This window comes from Lagenorhynchus albirostris, chromosome 4, assembly GCF_949774975.1.
Source record: "Lagenorhynchus albirostris chromosome 4, mLagAlb1.1, whole genome shotgun sequence".
Taxonomy (NCBI): domain Eukaryota; kingdom Metazoa; phylum Chordata; class Mammalia; order Artiodactyla; family Delphinidae; genus Lagenorhynchus; species Lagenorhynchus albirostris.
This window is the reverse complement of record NC_083098.1, coordinates 48,441,104-48,457,870: the sequence shown is the minus strand read 5'-3', so window position 1 is coordinate 48,457,870 and position 16,767 is coordinate 48,441,104. Positions and strand designations below refer to the sequence as shown.

The 16,767-nt window shown below is 34.2% G+C and overlaps 1 protein-coding gene across 6 annotated transcripts in view; it reads left to right on the top strand.

Annotated features, from left to right (window-relative positions):
* The window catches only part of MTHFD2L (methylenetetrahydrofolate dehydrogenase (NADP+ dependent) 2 like), a 147,701-nt gene that overhangs the window by 94,542 nt on the left and 36,392 nt on the right, over positions 1 to 16,767 (top strand). Inside the window, exon 7 of one of the 6 annotated variants that reach the window (XR_009540297.1) lies at positions 14,789 to 14,876. The exons of the other annotated variants lie outside the window; for them this stretch is intronic. The gene's annotated coding sequence lies outside the window, so the exon portion shown is untranslated. The remainder of the gene's footprint in view (positions 1 to 14,788; positions 14,877 to 16,767) is intronic. 6 annotated transcript variants of the gene reach the window in all.

Below are 16,767 nucleotides of genomic sequence, written 5' to 3'. Positions count from 1 at the left end.
AAACTTTAAAGCAGGCTGAATACAATTAACACAGAGGAAAAGTAAATCCACTGGAATAATAAAATGAACTCATTCCAGAATTAAACACAAAGAGATAAAGTGCTAGAATATATGGCTTGAGATATGGATGATAAATTAAGAAATTTCTCCAGAAGGAGATATTAAAGATAAATGTAAACAAAACATTTTAAGGAAAGATCACTGATAATTTTAAGAAGCTAAAGAGAGATATGAGTCCTGAGTTCGAAAAAATTTACCACGTGCTGAGAAATATTACAATAAAATAATTATACTTAGGTACATAAGATGAAAACTTCAGGACATTGACAATCCTAAAATATACAATGGAAAAAGAGAGTGTCTACACACAAATAAGAATCTGCAGTGAAGATTAATTACTTATCAATGGCTTTGGTGCCAGAAGACAATGGAGTCATATCATCAAAATTTTGAGGAAAAAACATTTTAATTTAGAAATTTGTACCTAGCTGAACTATCACTCAGAAGTGATGATGAAACAAAGAAATTTCCAGATACATAAGGACTCATAAAGTTTATCTCCTTTAAAATGAGTCCCTAAAACAGAAGTAGAAGACAAGATCTAAAGGTAAGTCCCCCTGCCAAAAAAATTATACATCATCTGAGTGCTGACTATATAAAATATTAATAATTCAATTTAATATGTTTGGTAAGTTGGGAATAAAATTTCCAGTCAATAATAGTATTGGATTTGTGGGGAGGAAGACCATGGAGAGTGAGTAAAAGTGTGGGACAAGAAAACCTCATCAGTTGAAATTTTCAAGAGTCCTGGCTCTTCTCTGAAACTCATTAAAGAGGACCCAAATAAACAGAGAGAGATACCATGTGAATATGTCACTTTTTAATCAAATCAGTACATGGAGAGTATTGTCTGTATGTTCCAGTTTTCCTAGAATAGTTCCAGCTTATTCCATATCTGTAATTCCGTTTAGTTTAGTGCTGGAATATACACACACGCACACACAAACACACACACACACATATATGTATGTGTGTATATATATATATATTATAAATAAAACATTATATATACAATGTTATATATATCATGTATTTTATTATTTTTAGTAGTAGTAGTATGCATTGTTATTATTGTATTGAAAATCCAGAATGGGCGTGGTGACTTCCATATTGTAATTCCAGACTTAACCATCATCTCATCTAGTATAACGTGACACATCTTTGCAGTGAAAAGAATGGTTATTTTAATTCGTGATTAAATTTGAAAGACAGAGATAAGCCATCTTTTTTTCCCTCTTCTTTCCTGACACAAAGACACCTCCCTTTGAACAGCATGCATGGTACCTGCTGAGTAAAATAAAAGTGTGCTTAAAAATATCAGACGTGCAGAGAAACTCAATTAATTTTAATAATGGTTTGATTTTTTTTATTGAATTCATGGAATCAATGTAAAGCTTTTAGAGTTTTATTCTATAAAATATTAAACATCTGACATTATAGTGAATATTATAGTAAATTTGGTTTAAAAGTTCATCATTGAAATGAAATAGTTTTGTGATGATAATATGAACATAAATATCAGTGCAGAATAATGATCTAGAGAGGTTGCTCAGAGTTCTTACCCAGGGGGACAGGCAGGCTGCAAGAATAGAAAGCCCCATAACTCTTCCTAAGGGAAATGATTTTATTTGGAGAGAGTATAGGGAAGTTCGAGCCTAAAGGCACTGTCAAATACAATGAAGATTTTGGTGGCAGACAATTAAGAAGAGGCTGGTAGTCCATGAAAGCTACAAGCTAAATCACAGATCAGCTATATGTTTAACAAAGAGAAACAAGGAAAGATAAAGCTAAGAAAACACCTTGTGTGGTTGGAACAAAAGACTGGCCTCGAAAACTACCCCTGTAAAGAAGCTTGACTCTAACTGAATCAGACTGTAGGACAGTCTATTCCCCAAGGTATTGTTGAAATAATAGAGCAATCAATAGACAATTAGTGGAGTCTAAAAGCTGGGTGTGATACCAATAGAGGAAGAGTAGCTAAAAGAGAGAGACTAGCTTACCAGAGGGATCAGAGAAAGATATCGTTAAAGAGAACTTTGTTAAAAACCACTGTCATCCCATGGTGACTGTGTTTATGCCCAAGGCTGTGCTCTTTGAGGAGTAATATCAAAGGATGCACACTACAGGTAAAATAGATTTCACTGAAGTAGTATAGCCAAGTCACTAAACAAATAAAGAATAAAAACAACAAAAGAAATTCAAGTAGAGTAGATCAATATCCAGATTTGCTATAATATGTTATTTAAATGTCTCGTTTTCAACAAAATATTGAGACATGCAAAGAAACAGTAAAGTGTGACAGCAATATATATAGAGGGAGAAAAAAAGCAGGCAAAAGAAAATGCCTTTGAGAGGGCCCAGATGTCAAATTTAGCAGACAAAGACTTCAAAGCAGCGATTTTAAGTATATTCAAAGAAGTAAAGGAAACCATGCTTAGAGAAGTAAAGGAAGCCATGATAACAATGTCTTAGTAAAAAAGAATATCAGTTAAGAGATATAAATTATTTAGAAGAACTAAATGAAAATTCTGAAGTTGAAAAGTGAAATAACTAAATGAAAAAATTTTCTACAGAGGTTCAATAGTAGATTTGAGCTGTTAGAAGAAACAATTAGGGAACTTGAAAACAGATCAATAAAGTTGTGCCATCTGAAGAATAGATAATAAAAAGAATAAGGAAAAATGAATGGGCCTCAGAGAAATGTGGAAAACTATTAAGCACACCAAGATATGTGTGATGGAGTTACCAGGACGAGAGGAGAGAAAGAAATGAGCAGAAAAAAATGTTTGAAGAAAAAATGGCTGAAAATTCCCCAAATTTTATGAAAAAAATTGATGTACAAATGCAAGGAGTTCACCAAGCTCCAACTAGAATAAACCCAAATAGATACACCCTCAAACATATCACACCTAAAATGTTGAAAAGCAAAGAGAAAACCTTACAGCAAGAGAAAAATGACTCACCACATATAAGGGAACCTCAATAAAATTAACAGTTCATTTATCATCAGAAACAATGGAGGCCAGATGACAGTGAGATAACATATTTACAATGCTGAAAGAAGAACTGTCAAACAAGGATCTTACATTTAGTAAAACTATCTCTCAAAAATGAAGGCAAAAAACATTTCTAGATAAATAAAAACTAAGAGAATTGCCAGCTGACCTGCCTTACAGGAAATACTGAAGAAGCCTCTTTAGGTTGAAAGCAAATGACCCCAGACAATAATTCAAATGCACACATGCCAAAAAACCAAAGAGCTCCAATAAGGTAATTACATAGGTAATTATAAAAGACATATAACTGTATATTTCTTTTTTTTCTCTTTTTTAAATAGTAAATACATGCAAAATATGTATATAATTGTATTGATGGGCTTATAACATATACAAATGTAATATATTTGATAATAGCATACAAAGGAGGCAGATGAGAACAAAACTGTAATGAAATGACTCCAGGTGGTAAGTTTAATCCACAGGAACAGATGAATAGAAACAGAAGTGACATTTAGTTCTTGCTCTAATATATTCTCTCATATATTCTAAAAGACATAAAGTTATATAAAATAATATTTATGACAATATATTGTTGAGTTTGTAACATATAAAGATGTAATAAGATACAATATGTATAATAATAATAAACTAAAAAACGGAGGGGCTTCCTTGGTGGCGCAGTGGTTGAGAGTCTGCCTGCCAATGCAGGGGACACGGGTTCGTGCCCCGGTCCGGGAAGATCCCACATGCTGCGGAGCAGCTGGGCCCGTGGGCCATGGCCGCTGAGCCTGCGCGTCCAGAGCCTGTGCTCTGCAACGGGAGAGGCCACAACAGTGAGAGGCCCACGTACCACAAAAAAAAAAAAAAAGAAAAAAGAAAAAACTAAAAAAGGGAGGAAGGAATAGAGATACTAGGATTAATATTTCTATATCTCATTGGCACTAAATTAAGATAAATCTAGAGTCAATTCTGATAAGTTAGTATGTAAACTTTAGGGCAACCACTAAGAAAATAAAGAATAAAGTGAAAAAAAATAGAGAAATTAAAATGTTACACTAGAAAATATTCTTTAATTAAAAAGTAAAGCAGTAAAGGAGAAACAGAGGAAGACAAAACACATGAAATATGTACAAAAAATCATGTAAAATGACAAACGTAAGTCCAGCCCTACCAATATAACACTACATATGAATTGATTAAGCAATCCAGTCAAAAGGCAGGGATTGTCAGACTGGTATAAAAGCAAGATTTAACTATATGTTGTCTGTAGGAGACACACTTTAGATTCAAAAATACAAATAGTTTAAAAAGTAAAAAGAATGCAAAAAGATACATTATGCAAAAAGCAATGATAAAAAAACAAGAGTGGCTATACTAATAGACAAAATAGACTTTAAAACTAAGAAACAAAAATGTTACTAGAGATAAAGAGGGACATTTTATAATGAAAAAACTGTCAACCTATCTAGAAGATATAGCAATTATAAACATTTATGTACCTAAAAACAGAACCCCAAAATCTATAAAGCAAAACCAGATGGAATTGTAATGAGAAATAGACAATTCAACAACAATAGTTGAAGACTTCAATATCCCACTTTCAACAATGGATAGCAGAACTAGTCAGAAGAGCAACAAGAAAATATAACACTTGAACAACACTACAAACTAATTAGGCTTTACAGACATCTTTAGAACACTCCACTCAACAACAGAATACACATTCTTCTCAAGAACACATGGAAAATTCTCCAGGATAAACTATATGCTAGGATTTAGGGAAAGCCTCAATACATTTTAAAGGATTGAGATTACATAAAGTATGTTCTCCGGCCACAATGGAATGAAACTAGAAAGCAATAATGGAAAGGAATTTGGGAAATTCACATATGTGTGGAAATTAAGCAGCACACTCAATAACTAATGGGTCAAAAAAGGAATCACAAGGAAAATTAGCAATTACTTTAAACTGAATGGAAATGAAAACATAACACAGCAAAACTTACGGAATGCAGTTAAGGCAGTGCTTAGAGAGAAATTTATAGCTGCAAATGTCTGTATTTAAAAAAGAAAAAATGTATCAAATCAATGTCTTAGCCTTCCAACTTGGAACACTAGAAGCAGAAGGAAGGAAATAATAAAGTTTACAGCATAAATGAAAGTAATAGAGAATACAAAACAATAAAGATTATAAACAACACCAAAATTTGTTTTTTTGAAAAGATCAACTAAATTGATACCTAGAATGACCAGGAAAAAAAAAAAAGGGAAACATCAAATTACTAAAATCAGAAATGAAAGAGAGGATATGACTACCAACCTTACCAAAATAAAAAGAAATTGTAAGGGAATACTATAAAAACTATAATGGGCAAATTCCTAGAAAGACAGACTACCACAACTGACACAAGAAGAAATAGAAAATCTGAGTAGACATTTAACAAGTAAGGAGATTGAATCAGTAATTTAAAAGCTTCCTCTCACAAAGAAAAGCCCAAGCCCAAACAACTTCACTAATAAATTCTACCAAATATTTAGAGGCAAATTCATACCACTTCCTCAGAAACCTTTCCAAAAATAGAAGAGATGGGGGCATTTCCCTACTCATTCTACAAGGCCAATATTATTCTGATATTGAAACAGACAAAGAAAAAGTACAGACCAATATTCCTTATAAATATAGATCCAAAAATCCTCAATAAAATACTACCAAGCTTAATCCAGCTATAAGTAAAAAGGATAACATACCAAGACCAAGTGGGATTTATACTAGAAATATATGGTTGCATTAACATACAAAATCAATTAATGTAATACACACCATCAAGAGAATAAAGGGCAAAAGCTATGTGATCATCTCCATAGATGTAGAAGAAGCATTCAACAAAATGCAACATTCTTTCAAGATAAAAACACTCAACAAACCAGGAATAGAAGAAACTTTCTCAGTTTGATAATAGGCATTTTAAAAAAGTCCATCGCTAAAATCATACTTATTGGTGAAAGAGTGAATGTTTTTCCCTTAGATGAAGAACAAGACAAAGATGACCATTCTCACCACTTTTATGCAATATTATACTGGAGGTTCTAGCCAGGGCAAGAAGAAATAATAAAAAGCATTCATAATGGAAAGGAAAAAGTAAAATGATCTCTATTTGCAGATGACATTATCTTGTATATACAAAATCCTAAAGAATCTAAAAATTATTAGAACTAATAAATGAGTTTAGCAATGTTTCAGGATACAAGATCAATATATAAGAATCAATTGTATTTCTATACATTAGCAATGAATAATCTGAAAACACAATTAAGAAACAATTCCAAAAATAATAAAATACTCAGGAATAAATTTAACAAAAAGAATAGAAAATATCCTACTCTGAGAAACAACAAAACATTTTCAAAGAAAATTAAAGGCAACATAAATAAAAAGAAAGATGTCCTATATTCATTCATCCCATGTTCATAATTTTCCATATGATTTTTAGGATTAAGTTGTCAATTTCTGAAGAAAGTCTGCTGGGGTTTTGACAAGAATTTCACTGAATCTGTAGAACATGTGAGGAGTATTGCCATCTCAATGATATTAAGTCTCTTTAAATCAATAGCTCTGGAACAACTGGATATCCACATATGCAAAAGGATGAAGTTGGACTGCTTCCTCATACCATACACAAAATTTAACTCAAGATGGATCATAGACCAAACATAAGAACTAAAGTTATAAAACTCTTTGAAGAAAATATAGCAGTAAATCTTCATAACCTTGGGCTAGGCAAAACCTTCTTAACTATGACACCAAAAGCACAATCAACAAAAGAAAAAAATAGATAAGTTGAAGGTCATAAAAAATTTTAAAAACGCTCTGCTTCAAAGGATATATCATCAAGATAGTAAAAAGACAACCCGAAGAATGTGAGAAAATATTTGCAAATCAAATATCTGATAAGGGATTTTTATCCAGAATATACAAAAAACTCATACAGTTCAGCAGTGAAAAAACAACCTAATTAAAAGATGGACAAATGATTTGAACAGAGGTTCCTCTAAGAAGTTATGCAAATAGTCAATAAAATCACATGAAAAGATTCTCACCATCATTATCATTAGGGAAGTGCAAACCAAAACCAAATACGATACCACTTCACACCCACTAGGATGGCTGTAATCAAAACTGCAAATAATATCAAGTGTTTGCAAGGAGGTGGAAAAATTGGAATCTTCATACGTTTCTGATGGAAGTATAAAATGGTTCAGCTTCTTCAGAAAATTATTTTGCAGTTCAGGATGTTAAACATGGAGTTACCATATGACTCAGTAATTCCATTCCTAGGTATATACCCCAAGAAAAAGAACACATAACCCCACACAAAGCTAGTACACAAATATAGCACCATAGTATGATTCCATTTATATAAAATGACCAGACTTGTCAAATCCATAAATATAGAAATATAGATTAGTGATTTGGACTAGGGGAAGAGAGAAATGGGGAGTGCTAATGGATAAGAGGTTTCTTTTGAGGATGATGAAAATAGTAAAAAATTGATTGTGGTGATAAATGCACAACTTTGTGATTGTGGTGATGAATACTGAAAGCCACTGAATTGTAGATTTTTAAATAGGTGAATCATATATCAATAAAGCTGCTAAGAAAATAATGCTATGGACAGAAATGACTTGGGATTAATTGTGGTACACACATAATTCAGACTTTCTTCCAAATGAGATGAGATATTGTATCAGTTGAATCAGAAGCAGTCATTGTCAAAATTTGCAATTTTTAAAAATATGCATACACATATGCATACATATATGTGTATATATTTCTTTTCTCCTCATCATTGATATTATAGAAATTTTGAACCTTTAAATAATATTTTAGTCAAACTAAGTGTACTAGAGTGGAGTTGAAATTTTATAAATGAATCATCTAAATTTTATTTGCATTTTATTCAAAATCAATTGGAAATTTCAAATTTAAGTATTCAATGAATGGAATACCAAGACTCTGCAGGTTTTATTGCACTTATTTGCATTTATTACAAACCTTAATTTATTGAAATATAGCTTTATGACTCAAAGAATAAATAGAAAAAATTAAATGTGAGCTATCAAAAGCTGTATACACATCTAATTTTTAAATTCTATAATTAAAATTTGGAATATCTCAGTTAATGGTATGGATCATTTGATGGAGTTCATATTTTCAATAGGATAAATTCATAATCGGTATTAGAATACACCAAAATTTTCATGGTTGTATGTAGTCATTAGGATCAAAATTAGGGGAAAAAAGGAAAAAGAGATGGCACAAAAAGTAAAATCAGAAAATATAACTGAGACAGTGGAACACTTTAAAATTATATAAATAATTTTATGCCATTAAATTTTAAAACCTAGATTGAAACTTAAAACCTGGATAACATTTTAAAACCCAGGGGGGAAAAATGACCAAATTGGCCCAAGACATAGAAAATCTGATTAAGCTACTAAGTATAAAATAAATTGAAATGGTAAACAGAGTTCTTCATATTAAAAGACATAAGTAATAGATGATTTGGAGATAATTTCTATTAATTCTTTAAAACATAAATAATTATGCTTTATACAAACTTAGTTATGGGATGGCAAGGAGAGGGATAGGTAGAGGAAGGGTGACAGAAAGGAAGAAGAAACATTACCCAATTTAATTTATAAGATTATTATAATGATATCACAACAGGACAAAGGTGACAGGGGAATAAAAAGCCTTCAGCCTAGTCTTATTTCTGAATATTAGTAAATTAAAAACAACAGTACTAAAGGAAGACAAGAATTCAAATTTTTAAAACTGTATAACTATTACTCTTATAACCTCAATGGATGCAGAGAAAGCAATTTATAGTAGTCAATACCTATTCATGATTTAATAAAACAACAACAAAGAAACAAATTTCTAAAAAATCAGGAATAATCCTAAAAGCTACGAATAAAGGAAATTTTCTTAATCTAATGAAAGTTATCAATTGAAAATAAATAGAAGAAATATAATCAATTTTTAAATACTAGAATTATTCCCTTTAATTTAAGGATGAAACATAGAAAACAACTATTTCTTCCATTTTTCCTGGCACTCTGTCATTTTTGCCCTATTCTATTGGTTAGATTGATTTCCATGGCCAGGCTCAGATTCAAAGCACTGGAAAAAAGACTCCACCTCTTAAATAAAGGAACTACAAGGTCACGTTGACTAAAACAAATAGACTGACAGTTATTTCTCCAGCAAAAATGTATTTATTCCAGGTCAGCAAAGAATTGCAATTCAGGGTCTGCAACCATGGTGAGCCATGTGCAAATCCCCAGCAAAAAAAAACAGAGAGAACTCTTTTATAGAGGGGAAAAGGAAGTTGGGAAGACTGAGTAATATAAATGGCTTTATATTGACTGATTTGTGACAGTCTCTCATTGGCTGAGCTCTTGCCAGGAAAGAAGAGGAGGTCTTTCCCCTTCCTGTTGGACTCTGCTATCAGTATAGGGCATGGGAACTCCCCTTTCTGGTCTCCTGACTCTATTTATTTAATGTTTCTGTTTATTAATTTTTTACAGTCACATGGTAAGGAGTTTGAATATAGGGGAATGGGGATAAAAATTAGCCTTTAATGCATTATATAACATATTTCATAATGCTATATATACTTACATATATGTTCATAAAATAAGACAAAATTAAAAAAATATATTTTATATTGGACTATAGTTGACTTACAGTATTGTGTTAGTTTCAGTTGTACTGCAGAGTGATTCAGTTATTCATATACTTATATCTATTCTTTCTCAAGTTCTTTTCCCATTTAGGTTATTACAGAATATTGAGCAGAGTTCCCTGTGCTATACAGTAGGTCCTTGTTAGTTATCTCTTTTAAAAATGATAGTGTATATGTCAATACCAAACTCCCAATTTATTCCTTCCCCCCACCTTTCCTCTTTGGTATCCATAAGTTTGTTTTCTAAGTCTGTGAGTCTGTTTCTGTTTTGTAAATAAGTTCATTTTACAATTTTTTTTAGATTCCACATATGAGGATATCATATAATATTTGTCTTTCTCTGTCAGACTTACTTCACTTAGTATGATAATCTCCAGGTCCATCCATGTTGCTGCAAATGGAATTATTTCATTCTTTTTAATGGCTGAGTGATATTCCATTGTATAGATGTAACACATTTTCTTAATCCATTCATCTGTCAATAGACATTTAGATTGCTTCCATGTCTTGGCCATTGTAAACAGCACTGCAGTGAACATTGGGGTGCATGTATCCTTTTGAACCATGTTTTTCTCCAGATATATGCCCAGGAATGGGATTGCTGGATCATATAATAGCTCTATTTTTAGTTTTTTAAGGAATCTCCATAGTGGCTGTAACAATTTATATTCCCACCAACACAGCAGGAGGGTTCCCTTTTCTCCACACTCTCTCCAGCATTTATTTTTTGTAGACTTTCTGATTGATGATGGCCATTCTGACTGGTGGGAGGAGATACCTCATTGTAGGTTTGATTTGTATTTCTCTAATAATTAGCGCTGTTGAGCATCTTTTCATGTTTGCTTCTTGGCCACCTCTGTGTCTTCTTTGGAGAAATATCTGTTTAGGTCTTCTGCCCATTTTTTGATTGGGTTGTTTGTTTTTTTGATCTTAAGATGCATGAGCTGTTTGTAAACTTTGGAGATTAGTCCCTTGTCAGTTGCATCATTTGCAAATATTTTCTCCCATTCTGTGGGCTGTCTTTTAGTTTTGTTTGTTTTTTATTTTGGCCATGCCATATAGCTTATGGGATCTCAGTTCTCCGACCAGGGATTGAACGCAGGCCACGGCAGTGGAAGCGCTGAATCCTAACCAGTAGACCACCAGGGAACTCCCTGTCTTTTCGTTTTGTTTATGGTTTTCTTTGCTGTGCAAAAGCTTTTGAGTTTAATTAGGACAAATTTTTACAGAAGAATACTTACCTTTACCATATGTCTTGCTCTTTGATTTATGCCATGGACGTTATGCTGTGCTACTCCTTTGAAAAAAATGCTGATTGCTACTGCATTGTTTCAAACCCACACAGTTTGAAAAATAGTAGATTATAACATAATATATGCATGTACAGTAACTTTCTCTTTTTCCACATGTTTTGTCCAGGATAATATATGAATAACTGGTATATCCTCAGTATGTATTGGATATTTTCTATGCAGCAGGCAATGTGCTAAGCACTTTATATACATTATTTCATTCACCTTTCTAGCCATTCTTATGAAGTAACTATTATAATTATTCTAAATATGTAGGTAAGAAAGCTAAGGCTTAGGCAGGTAATTCTTCAAGGTAACCCAGGCACTAAACTATAAAGCCTGAGTCTGAATCCGAGTCTTAGATATTGGCCAGGGAACAGAGGACACTAGACAAGCACTTAAAATTTTCCATGGCTAGGATTTCTGTTATGGATAATTCTAAATATATAAGTTAGTAAAATAGTAATTTGGTGTATCGTACAATCTGTTAAGTTTAATATTCTCTATATCCAGATTTGTACAGCAAGATTTCTAGAGCAATACGTTGTGTGGTAGATGAAGAAATACAGTTTGCCTAATTTGCACATACGGAGCCTTCATTATTTGTTTTTCTTTTAGCAAGCAAAGCACTGTTAAATTGTCCTTCCAAAGTACTTAAACATGTTAAAGTCAGTTATTTATGCTTGAGATTCTGATATTTGTAGACCTGATTTAATTCTAAAAACATTTCTGTAATTTGGTGGCCAGTTATCCAAACCACCGTATACTTAAGCATCTATTAAACACTTCCCTCTTTCCTGAGGTTGCCATGTAAGTACCAAGGCATGGTGGGGGTATTTAGTTCTCAATATTATGTTTCTAAATTGGTATCCAATAAGATGTCCTTCACCTTATTTGGTCCTTGCCAGCTATCTGCACAGATGCTGGTCAATTTCTTTCTAGTGGCTTTATCACTCTGCTACAGGAAACTCTAAAAAAGTATCTAAAGCATCTTCCTAGGCCCTCCTTGCATCCATTTAATTATTTGGGGCCATGACACCTCCTCAACTTCTACACAGGCTATGAGGAAAATGTCCTTTTGTTTTTGGATATGCTGGATTTTTTGCCAGTTCTCCAAGACACAGCTCTAGGCAATTTGACTAGCAACCTGTCCCTGGGAACCTCTTAAGTCTAAGCTCTCATCACTTCTTCCAAATTTCCTGACTCTTCATATTTGGCACTCCGATTTTCTAGTTTAAGTCTCTCTACTCTTCTGCAGGGGAGCAAAATTTGCCACCCCAAAATGTGTTTCTCTGGCATGAGGATTAATTTAGGTTGATTATTTTTAAGAAACAGAAGATTCAAGAAGTTTTTCTTGTTACCTCCTATTTAACTGCCTAAAAGAATTTAGTTGAAGGGCCTGTTCCCAGAATAGAGCTATCACCAGCAAAAAGTAATGGGCTAGGTGTGATGGGGGAAACTTGGCAGGACCTAGAGATCAGAGTCCACTCTGTCCCATCATCTGTGCATGGCCCAGCAAACATTTGTTTACCAAACATTTGTTTTTCCATCTCCATGTGAATTGCCTTTCTTTTCTTTGAAGTCCCAAACTCCCAGCATCCACTTTTGTCTTTAGCTGAAGATGATATTTAAGTGAGGGGTTTTGCCATTTTCGTGAGTTACTTAGTTTTCCTGGGTCTCTCCTATGTATACAAGTTATTAAACTTTTGTGTGATTTGCTTCTGCTAATCTGTCTCATGTAAATTTAATTCTTAGACCAGCCAGATGAACTTAGAAGGGTAAAGGAAAATTTCTTCCTCCCCACCACTTCTAAAGTGCTAGTCTTTTGAAATCCAGGAGCCAGGGAGCAAATTCTTTCTTCTCGGCTTCTCTTTCTTGTCTGTGTCACTTCTCTAAGTCAATAAACACAGGTTGTCTTAGCTGATGCTTGAATACTTAAAGGAGGTGCATAGTGCAAGCCCTGACAGTTGGCTTTTCTTTTTATAATGCAAGTGCCTAAATTGTGGAACCATCCACTTCAAAGAGGCATCCACTTCAAAGATGGCTATCTTGAATAAACACATTGTCAGCCAGTAAAGACCCCAGCTACCCATCCCCTCTTTAGACTTTAGAGAAGTCTAAACAGACTTCTCTGTTTTAGAGATCTTGGTTGATTTTGATAACTGATGATTTGGGCTGCTTGTTTTCTCTCTTCCTGTGCTGTTAATTCCCATTCTTATGTTTTAAATTCACCAGTAAGGAGTGAGCCTTTGAAACCCTAGACACCCCTCAGCCCCAATAAAAAGCAGAACCCCAGTCCCATGCTCTCTCACTCTCTCTCTCTCTCTACCTGTGACCTTGCTCTGTGGCCCCAGGTTTGCCATTTAATTTCCAGGTCCTGTAATCAATAAGGATTTTTTTTTAAGTTTCTTGATGGTTATTGCTGAGAGCATCTTGCACTCATAATAAGAATCACCAGGGCAGGTCCAGCCACAACATTGGTTATGAATAGGCTGAGACCAGCAGGCAACAAGGTGGAAGAAGAGAAGGTCTAAGAATAAGTACAAAGGAAATAAGAGAATTATGAAAAAATAGTTTGTATTTCCTAAATATCGGTCTTATTTGCATACATTATTTAGACTTTCTGGCCTTCAGGAGCTATATTTTTAAGCAAAAGGAATTAGACTCACTGGTTTTCAAACTGGACTCTTGGGAACCTAAGGAGCTGTTGACTGCCTGCAGAGCTCCCCCAACCCTACCTTCTCTTTTCAACTAATACATCTGTCCTTGCTTTGATCATTTTACATACTGAGCTTGGTAAACGTTTTTCCTTTAAAGAAAGGGTGAAAAAATGTTTGAATCCCATTCCATTTGTATGCTGTATATATATGCTCTGTATATAACATGGTGATTGATAATGTAGACCCTTACCTATTACCCCCACTGGCCTCCAACCTCCACCGATGCCCCCAGTGCACCAGTGTCTATTTGAAGGGAACATAGTTTTGTTAATGGGAGGAAGAAAAGAGAAACATGCATCTTGCCCCAAAGGTCCACTGGACTTTGCAGAGAAAAGGTTCAAGGAAGAAGCTGAAAGAACTACTCAAGAGTGATCCTATGAATTTCTGAAAACAAAGGATTCCATACCCCTAAATGATCAAGTAGGGCACAGAGCAGGGCCCTGCTGGCCCTCAGCTCTGTAAGGAACTTAGTACTGGTCTGGCACCCCAAGGATTACAAGCTTTGGAAGCAGCTGGAGGTTGTCCTACGTATAGACATTACTCTCATGACAGGCATCATAGTCAAACACGTATCAGATAGGAATCAAGGAAGCCAGAGAAAAAGAGAAAAAAGAGGGTATGTTCTGTGGTCATTGCCACTGACTCACTGGTTTATAAACATTTCTTCAGGATTCCTAGAAGTAACAGGAGGACACTTTGGGGAAGACACTGAAGTACTCTTACTACTAATGTTGGTTCTATTTAGCTAGGATGCATTTAGCCATCATATGACTGTCTCCAAAGTAAATACTGTTGAAGAAAGTTTTTCTAATCTAGACAGAAACATATACATTCATACAAATTCCATTGCAATTACTCTTGTTATTTATGTAGTAGGACAACTTCCAGCTGAAGGAGTGATCCACCTGAAAAAGCATTTCCATGGTGTTACTTTTATATCTGAGCAAGAGTTCTGGTTTTGTTCCCAGCCTCACCTCTGACTCATCATTGTGAAACCAAGAAATCATTTAGCCTCTCAGCACCTCAGAATCTCCCTTCTGTGAACGAGGATAATGGGTAAACCTTCTCTTGCTTCACTGAATTGTTGTGAAGTTTAATTAGATGTTTTCACAGCCCTTTGAACTCTACTAATTAAATTGTTGTGTAAATATGGTGCTTCCTTTTATCAGGATGGCTTGACTGAGCCATTTCATGAAGAAAGATGACTATGATAGGAGGATTCATAGGGAAAGGATTACTTTTAAAAAAAATTCATGTGAACTGAGTTCTGAGATTGTCAAAGAAGCATATGAAAATACCTAGTTGGTGTTCTAAATGATAAGAATAAGGATATAGCCTCTATGTGCTCAGGGGGTATTGGTTATACCTTCATATAAAAGTAAACTTAGCTCCCAAGGTCTAGAATAATGTCCTGTTTGTACTTTAAGTATTGATACTGTTTTTTAAATATTATGTCTATTCAGTATATTTTGCTAAGACAGCTTTGGTGATTTATTTCATATTTGTCATATAAGTAATCACAAAATAACAGATTTGCATCCGCTTAACAAGAAAGTCATAACCTTTGAAGTAATGTGATTCTGTATAGACCATCTATTGGTTAGTTTACTTATCAAAGAGATTTCACCCACAACAGAGAAATCTTAGATGAATCATAAATCTTCTTACTAAATTTTCTGATGAGAATATTTCACTCTAAAATAGTTATCCCAATTATTTTTGAAAATCTGCATTAATAAAGACCTTTTTCTTCTGCTAGAAATAACTTCATAGATGGATTAATTGGCTTGGAGGAAAAAACCACAAGCTACCTCTATAAACCTGCCTTGGGCTTTAGTATATAATTTTATTTGTAAGCTAGAAATTTCCTAATTCCTCTGCAAATTTTATCTTTCTAGGCTTTGAAAAAAATCTAACACAGCTTTCGGCTCAGTATGAGACTAGATCTTAAAACCAATTCAACTTTCCATGTTTCTGGTGGGGGGGGCGTAGTTAATTTTATGAAGTAATTGCACTTTGGGGATTTTTCTAGCTAGCCAGGAGGTAAAAGGAACAAGCCAGAGGAAATGGAGAAACATAGGCTGGGGGAAGAGAAATAATAGGATAAAAGCTATTAGATTTGTACTGAGATTTGGAGGAATCTAAAAGAGAGACTATTTTTAGTTTTTCACCTTTTGCTTGCCTTGGCCAAGACATCTTTTAAGGGAACAATTTTGGAATCTAAATGCCTTTGGATACTTCCTCAAAAATATAAAAATGTGGCTTCCCTGGTTGCACAGTGGTTGAGAGTCCGCCTGCCTATGCGGGGGACACGGGTTTGCGCCCCGGTCCGGGAAGATCCCACGTGCTGCGGAGCGGCTGGGCCCGTGAGCCATGGCCACTGAGCCTGCGCGTCCGGAGCCTGTGCTCCGCAACGGGAAAGGCCACAACAGTGAGAGGCTTGTGTACTGCAAAAAAAAAAAAAAAAAAAAAATATATATATATATATATATATATATATATATATATATATATATAATGCAGACCATTAGATGTTTGGAATAATATTCCATTATGTTCTATGGCACCTCTCAAAAGAACACTTGTTCACATCAGAAGTTCCTCAAAATGTCTATTATAATTCTAAATTATCCTTGGTTAAATGATGCCATTTACAAAGGTAAGTATAAGAATTTGGGATATTGTGCAAATACATGTAAGAAGCAGGAGTCTACATCAGAGGTTGAAAGTGCTGCTTCTTTCCCTGGTCCCTCAGCACCCTGCCCCCACCTTGGCCTAGTAGCTGGCCAGTTTCCAGCTGCAAACTTGACTAATTTACAGTTCCCTGCAGATGGAAAGATTTGGAGAGATTTCACCAACAAAACAAGAGAAGACTGAGGCCAAGTTCTCATAAAATGTTGCTAAGTGACCTGAGGCAAAGATTTTCCACAGGATTTTCCAAAATTCA